A 14,007-nucleotide genomic window follows, 5' to 3' on the forward strand; every position below is an offset into this window, starting at 1 on the left:
TTACCATCCTCTTCTTCTGGGGGCACCTTAGGATTGTGTGGCTTGCCCAAAGCCACACAGGCTGGCTTTTCTGAGATGCACAGTGAGGAACTGAACTCCTAACCTCTAGCTTTGCAGCCAAATACCAAAGCCACTGGCTTATCCAGCTACAACTTCATTATAAATCTTAAAAGAAGTCACATTTTGAAGGCAATGAGATTCTGTTTATTACAAACATCCTGTTTGTATTAGATGTTATACTGCTTCTTTTGCTTCACTTTCCTATTGCTTCCCTTCGGACTCATTCTCTTGAAGTACATGCTATTCTTCAGAAAATTATATTTTAGTTCTCCTTGCTATGTTAGTTCTTTATCTTATGTGCCCTTACACAGGATTCTGCATCTTTAACACAAGATGATGAGAGAGAGAATGAAATATGCTAGCCACTCTGTATTCAGATAATGTCATACTGTGAAGATTATTGAAATTCTGCTCCCTTACAGTCCCCAGATGCCCTTCTGTTCATGAGGGGTTGAGTAGGTGGGAGGAGAGGGAATTTTCAGCAGCACTTCCCCCTTAATTCACACATTGATTCACAAACCAACATGGAACCCATTTTGCTTTTTGGAAAAAAAAAATCTGCTTGACAGGCCAGTTTAATACTGAGCATGTCCTGGAATTCAACATGCCCTTTAATGATTGGCTTTAATGGGGAATTTAAAGGCATTCATACTTTAAAAATGGATAGTATTCCATGAATTTTCCGCAAGCCAAGAAGGATATTTTCCTTGCATTGTCAAAAGAATCTAAGCAAAACATTATTTCTATTTATTTGTTTGCTACATTTCTAACCTTGAAGCAGAGGACATAGATTTCCACCTCTACTTTATTTTCACAAGATGCCTATGAGATAGCATGAGGTAAGAGAGGGGCCCAGGGTTACTCAAGGAGCTTTATGGCAAAAAAATTAAATAAAGAAAAATTTTAAAAAGGATTTAAACCTGGGGCGCACCTTTCCTTGCCCAACACTATAACCCCTACTACCCACTATTAGTGAGCCCTTCAGCTCTGCTGTTGCCTTTGCTGTCTGCCTCAAAATTGTTGAAACCGCTGTAACAGTTGCTGACACTCTCCTTTCTTTACACTTCTTGAAATTTTCCTTTTATGAAATGCTCCACTTTCAAAGCTGAAAAAAGTATCAAAGTGATGCTTCCAAACCAAAATTATTTTGGTTTGCAACCATCTCTAGTTCTGATCTGAAGTTCCTGGGACACCCTGTTTTGCTTTCCTCAGCTTTGGAGAAGAGGTGCCCGTATGAATACCTTTCAGGGAGGGTATTGCTGGCATCTGGGCTTCAGCTGAAGTGGGATACACACCATTCTGCCGAATAACACAACTGTGATGTCACTGTGAAATTCTGTCTAAGCTCATGCAAGTCTTTTTTTTCTTCCCTTTCTCTGTTCTTTCTCCTCTCATCTCCAAGGATACAAGGTGCCTAGTGCTGTGGATGACAGATAATAAGAACACCACAATTAGGTCTAGCAGAAGGAGGTCAAATTGGTTATAAACAAGCAGAGGAAACACGCTGAAGTAATTTGCCATATAGAGATATATTTGAATGAAGCCATGCAGACTCCCTGTCTCTTCTGCAATTCCTGGAAAAAGAAGGAGGAGGAAAAGGAAGAAACCCCACTGGGCTGTGGTGCATCTGAATCTTTCATTTGGGTTTCACACATCGTACAGCAGCAAATCCTGGCTTGATACCAGTGTGTGCTCAAATAGAAGCCAAAGCGACTCTTTTTAGCAAGTGGTACATGCAGAGTCTGGACATATATATTGGTCAGGGTCAGGGGATGTAACTAGTTGATAGTGCAGCAAAACCTTTTGTGTATACTCAAAATATTTCTGTCTGAGAATTTTTCACTCAGTTTGCCAAGAGATCTTTGCCACCATGTGTTGCTATACCTCATGACTGTACTGGAATATCATTCTCTGACTGGGATAAAGAGATTAGTTCAGACAAGTAATCCACATGTTTAAAGGGTGAGTGAAAACATAAGTGTTGCTGGACTTGGGGATGGAAAGAAGCAAAGAGATGAAAAGCAGCAACAAAAAACCTATTCAGTCTGGTGATTTTTCTCTATTCCAAGCCATCACAAACAGAGAAGCCTGCTCCAGCCCTGTGCCCCTCTGTTTACAGTGCAGGCACTCCACTACCTAGTATAAAGAGTGACAAGTCTGAAGAAGAGAGCCTCTTCAGATTACGGCTCATGCTCTGTGGGAGTCAGGCTCTTGATTTTGCAGGCTTTAGGGCAGTATTGTTCCACCCAGCCCTTTCCAGATCTGAGGGAATGCAAACCCCACCACCCACAGCCAGAAAGTTCATTGCTGTATTTATAGTCTAAAGCAACCAGAAAGTGGGGAAGTCAACTTAGGACTTGATGTGAAAACTAGAATACAAAGAAGCCAAAGAGGGGGAAAATATTCTTGTTAGAAATAGGAAGACATCAGTGCCATATACAATAGGTAATATTGTACTCACAAAGTATGATTAAAGTGTGTCTACACTACCCATTTATAGCAGTTTGATATCACTTTAACTGCTGGTGTGGCCAAGGGGATGCACTACAGTTCCTTAGGAAAGAACTGTTGGCACAACACCAAATTGCAGATCTCAGAATTCTGCAGTTCAACTGGTATTCTGGATTTTTAGATATACTGAATGTCATTAGTGCTCTCAAAGTTTTTCTTGCTGATTAAAGCCACAACCTAGAGCAGGAGTTGGGAAAATTTGATCCTGCAGTTTGTTTTGCACGACAGGTCTGATAATTCTTTACAGTCATTCATGCTCTCTTGGGCTTCTGGGAGTAAAAGTCTGAACGATCTGGAAGGCCAAATATTCTCTACTCTCTTCTGCTTGGCCCTCTGTATGGGTTAGATTTCAATTCACAGAAGCCCCTGCCAGTGACCAATGGCTGGGGGTTCTGTGACCATGTTGAGGGCCAAAGGCTGAGAACCACTGACTTACTGAATGGCAAGAAAACGGAGGCATGCACACAGCTGGACAATGAGCTTTGGCTTTGTTAACTGCAGCTTTCTCTGTTCTAAGCCAGAGGTGGACAGCTTTCAAGTCTTTCAGTACCTATCCCCCCCCCCATTTATTATCTTAATGATCACCATCTGAAGTCACATACAAAACCAAGAAGGCAGGATGTACAACAGGTATATATTTAGGATTGCAGAACAGAGTGTCTCTAAAAAGGTAAAGGTAAAGGTTCCCCTTGACAATTTTTGTCCAGTCGTGTTCAACTGCAGGGGGCGGTGCTCATCCCCGTTTCCAAGTCATAGAGCCAGCGTTTTGTCCGAAGACAATCTTCCATGGTCACATAGCCAGTGCGACTTAGACATGGAACGCTGTTACCTTCCCACCGAGGTGGTCCCTATTTATCTACTTGCATTTGTATGCTTTCGAACCGCTAGGTTGGCGGGAGCTGGGACAAGCAACGGGCACTCACTCCGTTGCGTGGATTCGATCTTACGACTGCTGGTCTTCTGACCCTGCAGCACAGGCTTCTGCGGTTTAGCCCGCAGCGCCACCATGTCCCCTTGAGTGTCTCTAAGCACACAACTAACTGTTTTCTTTCTAGTTTCAGAAGTGAAGTCAGAATCTTTTGGCATGAAAATCCACTCCTGATTTCTTCTCAGGCTATCTGAAAGGACAGAAGCCTAATTTTATTGCTGTCAAATGGCTGGAAGTCAGAAATCCTGGTAGTGGTGAACTGAAATTAAAAAATAATCTACCAGGAAATCTCCCAATCGAACCTGAGCTGCTTAAATCATTTGGATTCTCAAGGGAGGATCAATAGGACTTCTGAAACAAGGGCTGAAGTTCTGAGGATATATACGAACTAACCTAAGCATTTGAATGACAACTCCTGGAGAGCTCTGTGGTATCCAGCAGGTATCTGGCTGCAGAGCCAGAGATTTCGAACTTAATTCCCCGCTGTGTGTCTCTGAATGGGGCTGGACTCGATGATCCATAGTATGCCCTCCAGCTCTACAGTTCTAAGGTTCTATGGGGCACCCTCAGGTCACTCTCTGTACAGTGGGGTCTTGACTTAAGAACGGCTTGAGTTAAGAACATTTTGACTTAAGAACCACTCTCATAGGAAAATATTGACTTGACTTACATACTTAGATTTGAGTTACAAACTGAAAAAAAACCACGTGGGAGGCAGGGAAAGTGCAAAATTTGAACTTTCAGTTAACTGTTGGCCAGTGAAAAGGGTGCCGGTCTGCTTCCTCACTCCTCCCAGCGTTTAGAGAGTGGATTGGGAGTCTTCAGACTGCCTGGTACTGCCTGGACTGTATTTTCCCTGCCTTCCCTGAACCTTTCTTGACCTAAGAAAAAAAAGAAACAAAATATCCCCCTCTAGTGGTCGAAGGCAGAATAGCAGCTTCCCATTAGTTTCTATGGACAGAAAAGAGCAGATACGGATCAAATGGTTTTCAATGCATTCCTATGGGAAATGCAGATTTGACCTGAGAACTTTTTGACTTGAGAACCGCCTTCCAATACGGATTAAGTTCTCAACTCAAGACCCCACTGTATTGTGGCCATGAACTATAAAGGAAAACCCATTGGCCCCTATGATAATAATAATAATTTATTGTCATTGTAAGTATATACACATACAACGAAATTCACAATATTGGTTGCTAGAACAGCTGATTTCTTGGAGGGTAACAATAAACCAGATGGAGCACAGTCTGCTAAAATGGTGAAGAGAACAGTTACATACACGATAAGAGGAAATATGTTGTTTGTTTTCAGGCTAGGTGAGTTTTTAGAAATAGAATGGACCCAGACAGCTATCTGGTTACAAACTACCTCATGATCAAAAGAATAAGGAAAATGAAAGGTCTGAGGCATCAGAGGAGGAAACTGCTTTAGACGGTAAACAATGACTGTTGTCTGCAGCTGTTATTCCCACTATGCTTCCAGTTTATTATCCTTTCAGTGGTTTGATGGGGGTAGCAAAGAAGACCAAATTTTTATCTCTGCCTGGAACCTGAACGAGGTAAGATGGTTGTTTTGTTTGCATCCACTTCTCATTAAAGGGCAACGGTTGAAATCTTAAGTCCTTGAAGTCAGCTCAGCAATACTACATGCACTTCACATTTCTTTTATTATGCAATGGCTAATCTCTCAGATTCTGTGCTAGAAGACAACACTATCTTGGTGGTTTTTCCTCATTGGATCTTGCAGTCAACATATGCTCTTTTACTCTGCCATAGACTGCACTTTGGCATACTTTCTATACTGTATTATTCCAGAACTATCTCAGTGACTGCCCACAAATGAATCTCACTTCTCTTCTATTTACTTGCAGTTTATCAGGCTTGTTAAGAAATCATGGACCAGGATGTCTCCAGCTACACAGGGACAAGAAACCCATAGTCCCTCCCCATGATCCAAAGTCCTCTATTTCCACACCCACCAATACAGGCAAGTCACTCACCCTGCTACCTATCTCAATGCCCTCTCACTCCCACAGAACTTGTTTCTCTTTATGTGTCCTCACCCATCCAATCCCAGGGCTTTCTCTCTCTCTCTCCACACTTCTGTGTTTCCGCATTCTCTTCCCTCTGCTCTTTCTCCTCATTGTGTACCATTTTCTGCCTTCTTTGAGGAAGAAGGCTTCCAAGAAGATGGATGCCTGATTCACAGGATCTCTTTATACTATTATAGTGGCTCCCATTGCCCTTTTTCTGATAACATCTGAGCCTGACTGGAAAGTGGAGATCCCAAGGGGAATTGAAGTGAAAGTTAGTGTCTGAATCTGCTTGCTTCTATACTCATTTGGCATCACTGCTTGTAGAGTGTAAGTCATGGCTTTAAAACCAGAAACTGCTTGTCTAGTTACTTTTTCTCTGTTGCCACAATTTGATTATAAGTTTGTGGGTCATTGCATGGTGTCATCCTAAAGCCAGTCTGAGGAAGGATGAAGGATGATTCCTGTTATTACTGTTGAGAATTCAGGAGTGGGGCGGAGTACTCACCCAACCTCATGGAAGCTAGGAAACATTGGCATCATACTACCATCACTAGATTTTTTTTTAAAGCTGCAGTAGCTGGCTGGGTAGAAAAGTTGTTGAAATACGATGGCTAAAATCCTGTTGTTTGATACTGCACACATAGAAGGAATCAGGTAAGCAGTTTTTTGATTTTTTTTTTGCATTTTGTAGCCATCTGATGTACACCTTAGTGTACAACAAAGTGCACATGTGGGTGAGTCCATGTGCACCATGAAGAACCACCAAGATTGTGCACACTATATAACACAATTGCCTATGTATACTGCAAAATCCCTCCAGGATTCAGTCTGGCCAATATGTCAGAGTTTTAATAACTTAGCCTGTCCATTTATTTATTTTACCCATTTTTGAAATTTCTTCTTCCTATTGAGGGAAACCGGCCCTGGAAAGGTGATGTAAAGCAAAGTTCTGCACTTTCCACTTGATAGAGATGAGTGTATTTATACCTACCAGACATCCTCTTCTTGGTCTCTGAGATCCTGCTGCCAGAAGAGGAAGTGTAGGCAGAAGAAGCTGTTTTGCAATTTCATGCCTGCTCCCTTCATGAAGACTAGGAGAAAAACACCCCTTTACAACTCTGTTGCTGAACTGGGAGGAGGAGGATTAATTCTGCCCACTTGCTAGCGTGATGGAGGTTCTGTTTTTTTCCTGGCCAATCAAGGGGGCTCAGCCAGTGCTGAAATGAGCAAAGCATACCGATAAATGGCAAAGAGAACACCAGAAAGGTTGGTGGTATTTGCAATATCTTCTTTTTTTGTCACTGTGTCCTTCCATTTGTTCTTTGTTCCGTGATTATTTTCTCTTGACGTATGTCAGTTTAATCCAATTTTCCCCTCATATTCCATTCAATTTGTACTGTATAACTAAATTGTGGAGAAGAAAATTAGAAGAGGAGTGTATAAAAGAAATGCTATACAGATCAAACAAATCAGAGACAAGTAGAGGAGGACTATAGAGGTGTGTTTTGATAATATATAGAAAACATAATAAAGGCAGAGCTGTGCATTTTAAGAACTATTAAAGCTACTGAACACTTCAGCTACCTAAAAATGAAAATTAAAGTCAGCAATGTTGCTCTTCATGGACTTCATAAATGGAAACTTTGGAACGTAGCATTTAAGAATAGAAAAAGCATAAATGTTTTGCCATCCTGAGAAGCACACATACATAAGGAAGTCCAGAATTTGATTTGTTTTTTGACATAATCAAAAGTAGCCAGAGACATTTTGTTTGGAAAGACGGAATTGCATATTCATTTATTATTTGAGCCTTCATATCTAAGGTGTTAAATTTATCCCATTTGGAATATGAAGAATGACCAGATGCTTGAGCCATGTATACACACTGCAAGATTACACAACAAAATTAGTGAAAAATGAATTTTTGAATTGATAACCACTGACTGAACAAACAGTTTTGATAATCACTGAATGAACAAACACCAGTTTAGCCTGATGTGATACCAAAAGGTATCCTCTCCTGTTTTGCTGTTGCAAGGCTACAAATTAGCCTCAGTGGGCTTAACTTAAGACAACTGGCAGATCTGAGGGGGGAAGCAAAGCTGCCTTTGTCTGCAGAAGGGGAGGTGCTGCCTTTCTTAACTCTTCTCTTGACACAGAATTTAAATTCCCTTTTGTTTCATTACCAGTCTAACTTCACTATCAAAGAGCATTACAGCTGGCCCAGTTTTTTTAACTATTTGCCTTGACCACAGGTTTTATCTATGCCCAATGAAGAATTTTAGGAAACTCAAAAGCCCACCCTATAACATTTTTCTGACCAGATGCAGATGTTTCCTAGCCTTGGACTTTACAGGCATCATGGACTCAATCCATCTCATCTACCTTGATGGGAAAACTGGTATTCCCTCAGCCAACAGATGAGATGAGACCACACTTCTCCGTTGAGGGGATGTGTAACACACAGCCCAGCAGTGCTTGCAATTGTAAGCTTCTGTTATGTAACCATGCAGCTCCCTGTGTTCACTCACTCTTTTAAGCTAATGAATGAAACACCACACTCACAAGAAAAACTGTTCAGAATTTTTCATATCTGCTATGAACAGATAATGACTTTAATGATAGCAGTCTCTTCAGTAAAAGTGAGTCATCCCCAGGGGTGAATAAAACAACTTCTTTCTTTTTCCACAGACTTAAAAAAAATAGCTTCAAGCTCTGTTGCAAGCCTACAAGTTAGTCTGTATGGGCTTAACTTAAGGCAACTGGCAGATCCTTTCCTTGAAGCTTTATACTGGAGACAATGACAATGGATATAAATGTATCATTGCTATCCAACGTCTGTTCAGCAACCTTTTCCTTGGTAAAGGAAAGCAGGAACCAGACAGAGGAACAAATTGGTTTTCAAGAGGTGGCAGTCGGACTGGTACTTACAATCATTGATTTGGTGACCCTTCTGGGAAATACAGTGGTCTTCCTTTGCCCTCTGATGGAAAAGAGGCTCCGGACGGTCACCTACATATTTATCATGTCTTTAGCAATGGCAGATCTTCTCGTGGCTTGTCTGGTGATGCCATTTAGGTAAGACATCAGCTGAAGGTAAACTGCTTCCTGTCACACTTTATTTTAAAAACTGTCCTGGAATTGATGCTATTCTATATAAAGGTTTATCAGTTCACTTCCAGTTTCATTCTTTCTTTTTAAAAAGTCCTTTCTGGCCTAAAATTGGCAGGGAGGGTGAGATATCAGCCATCCAGAGGTTTCTGAGGTTGGATTTATTGTCCTAAAATAAAAAAATACCTTTGAAGGGGAGTGTGAGGGTCTGTGGGGCCACATGTGGCCCGTGGATCATATTTTACACACCCTTGATATAACCTAATGCCATAGACACTAAAAGGAGGGCAAATAAGGAAGCAACTTTCAATATTTTGTCCCATGCACAGCCTTATGAAAGAGTTCAGTATAGCAGGGATCCCCAACCCCCAGTCCGTGGCCCAGTGCTGGTCTGTGGGCTTGCCGGAACTGGGCCACGGAGACAGATCTCCGCCCCCCCCCCGCCTGCATGGTGGGGGCATGTCATGCTCACAAGAGCATGTTGTGCTCATGCGGGGGGGGAAGTCACGCTTGCAAGGGGGTGTCGCACTCACGCAGGGGTGTGCCCCACCCCCCAACCAGTCTGCGGTCCCAAAAGGGTTTGGGACTGCTGTTCTAATACACACTCTCAGTTAAAGTGGTGGAGTGATGTCAGAGCAACACAAGGTTTAAACCCTGAGAAATTCAGATTAGCAGGGACTATGAACTGTTGGGATACCTCAGTGATTTAGCCATCTAGAGTTCAATTTCCCACTGTGCCTCCTTGACACGGTCTGACCTTGATGATCCATAGGGTCCCTTCCAGCTCTGCAGTTCTAAAATGATGATGTCATTGGCTCCTCCCCTCAGGCTTCCTAGTCCCTCTCAGAGTTTAGCTACAATCATTAGAGTAGCTCAGAGAGAAATCAATTTTCCTAGGAAGAGAACTTGTTGCGAGCTATCTCTGTAGTAAGGCAAAGTATTTCAGGGAAGTTAGGAATTGATAGTCATTGTCATTACAAGGGTGCTCTGCATTTATTGGTATGGGCCTGTTCTAGCTTTCTGCATTTCTGGACTATCCAGTGGGGAGTTAATTAGAGGGACTTGTCATGATAAGCTTCAGAATGTCTAAATTTAACACTTCAGCAATGCTCATTTCATGAAGGGTGACAATACATCTCATAGAACTAAATGCTAAAAATGTGCCCCCAATCTTCTGTAGTATGCAGTCATTATTTTTTGCAGGCAAACCAGTATAGAATGTGTTCCACCCAGGTTGAAAGCTTGACATTGAGGCTACAGTTCCGATTTTATTAAACTGCTTGATTTATAAATCATTTGGGCTAATTCCTCACTTAGAAAGTGAGGTCTTTATCTCATGCAATATTGCTTTCTCTGCTAAAAGGGGCAAAATTGACCCCGTTTTTATTTTGGTCTATTGCTATTTAAAGAATTTGAAAAATAAACTGTTTTGGATCTATAAACTCTGATCAGTATTTGTTTCTGTTGTCCTGTTTGCTTTTGTGGTGACTGGATGGCTAGACATCCCGTACGCTTTGGTACCTAGATTAAAGTAGCATCATTTTGTCTCTTCCTCCAGTATTGTTTATGAAGTGACAGGCATGTGGCTGTTTGGGAAGGAGTTCTGCAAAGTCTGGATTTCATTTGATGTGATGTTTTGCACAGCGTCCATCGTCACCTTGTGCTTTATCAGCCTGGACAGGTACTGTTCGGTGGTGACCCCTTATCACTACTCAAAGAGGATGTCAAGGCAAAGGCAAGTATCTTATTTGGCCTTTTCGCTGGAACAGAGACAAATCTTTCCATGAGAACCCTTGTTTAGAGCTTCTATCCACAAACACAGAATGCCATTTGCAACTCAACTCAAATCAAACAACTAAGAGCTACTTTTTTAAAAAAAAAGATGTATCTCACTCAAAAATATAAATATATCAGTATTTACATTTAAAGGGAATTGATTTATATTTATGTAATTTTCACGTGTCTATTGCATATTCTCCAATGAGCTTAAGGGAGCATACATGGTTTTCTTTCCTATTCACACTAATATTGTGAGATGGAAAGCCTGAATGAAGGTGACTGGTCCAATCTAACCAGTAACTTCCATGGCTGAATGGGGATTCGAAGGAAGACCGCTTGAGTCCCAGTCCAGTGTTCTAACTTCTACATGACATTTTATATTTTATCTTTACCGCAGGCATACAGTACAGCCGGGAATTGATATAGCCTACCAATCAGTTCCTATGTCCAAAATATTCCGTGAAGGATAAAAAAGAGCTTCAATATAGTTAGAACTAATTAAAAAGCTTTAAAATCTTATTTTAAAAAACTCTAAAACATCAATGCTAGCATAAGGAGGACAAAGATACTGAGCTACCACTTCCAAGGCGTCTTTGCTTTAAATCTCCTGTCAGCAAAAAATTGGTAGGAAATACCGTATGCTAAGCTTGTTTTCCAGTCTGTGATACTGAAATAATATTATGAACTGCAATTGTACTGACACTATACACAGTGCATTGAACATTCTAAAGTGTTAAGTATATGCCGAGCATTATTAGCATAATGTGTTTTCTTGTATCTAATCTTAGCAAGTCTGTGGACCCAAACTGCCCTGGGACTAAAGCAAGAACCCCATAATATTTAAAAACCCACCCCAATCTCTTTCCGTTTTTCACCTATTACGTGGTCAAAAGGATTTGCACTTCAACAGCATTTACAAATGAATTACAAAAAGATGTATTCTTCTGTTTTCCTTCACAGGTGTATCATAATGACCTGTGTTGTCTGGATATATTCTTCCCTGATTTCCTTTTTACCTGTCATGAGAGGCTGGAATGAAATACCTGGCGTAGATTTTGATTCTAGCAAAGAATGCATTTTTGTCACCAACTGGATTTTTGCCATTATAGCTTCAGCGCTGGCCTTTTTCGTCCCCTTCACAGTCATGTGCAGCATGTACTTCTTCATCTATCGAGCATCACGACTCAAGGCCTCTCGCATTGTTTCCCAGACCCTTGATCTTCACTACCACCCCCACAGCAAACGTCAGAACAATTTACAACTGGAAAACAAAGCGACTCGCACAATAAGCATCATCGTTTCTGTCTTCATCCTGTGTTGGCTGCCATATTTTGTCTTCAACATATGGCTTGCCACTCAAGGCACCGATTCCACCAGCAAAGTGCTTGTCAACACCTTCAAGATAATCACATGGTTAGGCTACTGCAATTCAACCATCAACCCCATGCTCTATGCTTTTCTCAATCGGGACTTCCAGCGAGCTCTGAAGAAACTGCTGGCCTGCAGGCAGAGATCTCAAGTGGATATCGGTGAGGACATTGTTTCGATAGCCACTTTTACAAAGACAGCGCCAGAGCCTAGAGGACACTGTGACAGAACAGCTATTTTCTGCAGCTCTGAAAAGCAAACATAAAGGTAAAGGCGGTGATGGTTGTATTTCCTCTGACATCCTTAACAAATCTTCATATGTGGAGGTGAAAGAGCTGATGTTCACCCAGTATTTTTCCCACATGGAATGGGAACTTACAGGAAGCATGAGCCCTCTGTGATCTTCTGTGTATATAGTGAGTACAATATATCTGGTACCATGCAGCTTGCCCAAGGCACCACAGGTGGCAGATCACATAGCCCCTCAGCCACACACTCACACACACACTGGGTAGTTCTGGCAGGGCCCCTTTCCAGGAGGTACACTGGATATTCATATTACACTTCAACCCGCTAAGCGATACCACCTCAACATATAATACAAATGTGTAAAATTATGCATGAAGTAGAATACTGGAAGTAGATTTGTTGTTACATGCTGGTAAGTCATATCCAAAATATGGTGACTCAATTAATGACCACTAAAAAAATTCTGTCATTAACAGCCCTGTTCAAACTTTGCAAACTGAAGGCTTCTTTTGCTAAGCCAATCCTTCTCATGCTAGATCCTCCTTTCGTCCTACTGCCTTCAACTATTCCTAGCACTATCATCTTCTCCGCTGATAATATACCATCAGTTTAATAATCCTTACTTTTAGTGAGAGTTCAGGCAATTTGATATGGAACATATACTTGTCTTTCTAGCAGTCTATGGAATCCATAAAACTCCTTTCCAACAGGATATGCCACATACATCATTTTTTAAAATTGTCTATTTTCTTCATTATCCAGCTTTCATATCTGTACATAGTAAATGGGAACACTACAGTATGATGTTCTTGGCCTTGACCTCCAGTGACACATCTTTACATTCTAACGTGTTTGTGATATGATCACTAGTATCTCTTCCTTTTTGGAATCCAGCTTGAACAGTGGGCATTTCTCATTCCGTTTACAGTCAACACATTTATTAAGAAATAAATGCAATGTTCCTATAGTTTCTGCACTCCTTGCTGTCTCCCTTCCCTCGGGATGAAATGTATTTTGAACATTTCTAATCTGTGGGGCACTTTCATTTTCTATATTTGTTGGCACATTAAGGTTTTGGTAAGTTTTAATCTCTGTAGCATGAAATAGATCTGTTGGTATCCTGTCTATTCCTGGTGACATTGCTGCCAAGCACTTACTTTGAAAGCAGCTTTCACTTCATGCTCTAAAACACTTTCTTCATCAAAAAACACTTCATTTAAAGAATCTGTCATCTGTGTCCTATCTGAATAGTTATTCAGTATTTTGTTTCCATCTTGTCTTTATTTCATCGTGATCTGATAATTATTATTTTTCAAAACCCCAAATTTAGGCTTAATTTTTTCTTGATTTCTTCGAACTTCTGGAAGAGATCCCCCATTTTTCCTTTGTTGTAATCCTCTTCTATTTTTTTGCACTTATTACAATTTTCTTTGTCTTTATAAGCTGTTGAGAAGTTGTATTTAGGAGTTTGATACTATTACTCCTACCTTTCACACTTACTTCTTGTCTGTCATTAAGAATGTTAATAGCGTTAGTCAGCCATTGAGGTGTTTTTTTATTTCTTATAATTTATGGTTTCATTGTACAGTTCTTGTGTTTACAGTAGATGGAGGTTAGTAATGCAAATCTGTTCTTACCATATCTTTAAACTCTTCAGAAATATTATTTGAATTATATTTGGTACTGTAATTATTTTAGTGTTCTTCTTCAGCTTTCTCTGGCCAAAATTCTCTTGTTATATTAACAGAACAGAAATAGAATAATTTAGTGACAAATTGCCAAGCCACCTGATTGGTGCACATTAAACAGTGGCAATTTACAACAGTTACACCACTTTCCTTCCATCAGCATAACTACACAAGAGAAAATTGTTATTAGCTGATATTAACAGTTCATGTTTCTGCACCACGGTTCACTCCTCATCTTGTTTTTGCAGAGAGCATAGAACTTCTGCATTCAATTA

This window comes from Pogona vitticeps, chromosome 6, assembly GCF_051106095.1.
Source record: "Pogona vitticeps strain Pit_001003342236 chromosome 6, PviZW2.1, whole genome shotgun sequence".
Lineage (NCBI taxonomy): Eukaryota > Metazoa > Chordata > Lepidosauria > Squamata > Agamidae > Pogona > Pogona vitticeps.